The sequence below is a fragment of the Borostomias antarcticus genome (genome assembly GCF_949987555.1).
Source record: "Borostomias antarcticus genome assembly, chromosome: 29".
Lineage (NCBI taxonomy): Eukaryota > Metazoa > Chordata > Actinopteri > Stomiiformes > Stomiidae > Borostomias > Borostomias antarcticus.
In genome coordinates this window covers 275,826-278,325 of record NC_140262.1, presented here as the reverse complement: position 1 = coordinate 278,325, position 2,500 = coordinate 275,826, and positions in this window count along the sequence as shown.

The window sequence follows — 2,500 nt, the reverse complement described above, 5'->3', positions numbered from 1 at the left end:
CTCTGACACATTCCCTCTTCCCCCTCTCTGTCACACTCTCTATCTCTCTCTGTCACACACACACACACACACTCTCTCAAACACACACTCTCCCTCTCCCCCTCTCTGTCACACTCTCTATCTCTCTCTGTCACACACACACACACACACTCTCTCTCATACACACACACTCTCTCCCTCTCTCTCAAACACACACTCTCCCTCTCCCCCTCTCTGTCACACTCTATCTCTCTCTGTCACACACACACACTCTCTCTCTCTCATACACACTCTCTCTCTCTCTCTGTCTCTCTCTCTCTCTCTCTCTCCGTCTCTTTCTTCTTCCCCTTCCTCCCACGAGAGCTCATATGAATGACTAAATCCTCAGTTGAGGTATAAGTGACAAGACACAGAGACACACATATTCACAGACACACACTCAAACACACACTCAAACACACACTCAAACACACACTCAAACACACACATGCACTGCAGTGCCTCATGCCTCTCTCCATGTCCCTGCTGTCTGTCGTCGTGACATGTGGAGAACATTGGAGCACAGGCACAGAGAACGTGATGAACCATCAACCAACCAACCAACCATGGCAACGCAAACGGAGCCAAGCAGAGCTGATAGTCCGTGATCATCAGCCAAAATCTCATTTGTCAATCTTTAAAAAAATATATTTTAAAAAAATCCAGACTTTTCCCATTCGCTCCCTGTACCCGAGGGCGCACACCCTGGTGTCCGGTGAATCAACACAATGGATGACGCTTTAGACCGGTACGCCACACCGACCCCTATCAGTCATTTCTAAATTCTAATTACCTCCGCCACAACGCAGGGCGAGAGGTAATGTGTTCGGTGGTGTGTGTTCGTTGTTAGGTTCGTTCTTTAGCAGGATTATGCCAAAACTAGCAAACCGTTTTTTATGAAACTCGGCGGAGGGGTGTGGCATGGGCCAACTTTGAACCTATGACATTTGGGAGCGGTTCTGAATCACTGATCCACAAATTAAAACAAAACTTGGAGCGAAGCCAGCTCCCCGTGCAGGGCGGTAGAGACACCGGGCTTGGATTGGGGGTGCGAGGAGAGAACCCAGAGTGCACCGAATAGCCCCTCCCCCCCGTCGACTGCAACCCAAGGAGGGCGCCAGAGAGCCGCCCAAACATGGCCGCCCACAGAGCCACCAAATGCATTCATAGGTGTAGGTCTTTTCTAGTTTATTAATAAATTGCTTGCAGAAAATATGAATTTGTCAATGAATGAATTTTGTTGTTGGTTGTTTGCAGTTCCGTGACGGAACATCCCTTTGAGAGAGATGGTGGTTCTAGCGTCTGTCTGCGCCCGGAGACTAGCGTTCTACAAGTGACCTCCGGAAGGTTCTGATAATAGAGGCCAGATGAAAGGGGGCGCTGATTACAGTGTCTCCGCACCACACTGCTCCAGATGCGTCAAACCAGGAAAAAAGCACTTCACATGCCGCCGCCACGCAGTCAATCAGCACTTTGGTGCCAGCGAAGATGTCCCATCCTCCCGTTAAACAGTCTTCTATCTCATCAGGCCTCAACCGAACGGCATTTTCTCAGTATGGTTGATGGTTCAGCGCTGAAAATAACCTCTTAATGTCCTTTCATATTTCATACTTTCCAGTTCGTCCCCCGTGTGGATTTCCCTTCACGTGGAGTGACAGATTGAATTTGTCGGTCTGATGGGGGCCAGGAATTAGCGAGCTGCAGGCTAGCGGTGGCGGTGTGTGGGTGTGTGTGTTTCTAGGAAACGAGGCTGCAGGGCTGTAAAGTCATTACATACACGCTCACTTGTTCCTGGAACCGAACCCCTGGCCAATATCATACTTTCATGGTGTTCCGCCCTGGTAAAGGTTATTGTTAATCGAGTCAGTGTAACCTCTCTTCCCCCCCCCCACCTCCCCACCCTCTCCTCTTCTCCCCCCCCCCCCCACCTCCCCACCCTCTCCTCTTCCCCCCCCCCCCCCCCCACCTCCCCACCCTCTCCTCTTCTCTCCCCCTGCACCTGTCTCTCCTCCCGGCATCCCCTCTCCATTTCAATCCCCATCTTTACTTTCACCTCATCTCTCCTCTTCCCTCCCCCCCCCCCCCCTCTCCCTCTCAACCTCTTTTCCCCTGCCCTCCCCATCTCCACCCCTACCCTCCCATCCCTCTCCCCCTGTCTCCTCCCCTGCACCCCTCCATCCCTCTCCCCCTGTCTCCTCCCCTCCATCCCTCTCCCCCTGTCTCCTCCCCTCCATCCCTCTCCCCCTGTCTCCTCCCCTCCATCCCTCTCCCCCTGTCTCCTCCCCTCCATCCCTCTCCCCCTGTCTCCTCCCCTCCATCCCTCTCCCCCTGTCTCCTCCCCTCCACCCCTCTCCCCCTGTCTCCTCCCCTCCATCCCTCTCCCCCTGTCTCCTCCCCTGCACCCCTCCATCCCTCTCCCCTTGTCTCCTCCCCTGCACCCCTCCATCCCTCTCCCCCTGTCTCCACCCCTCCATCCCTCTCC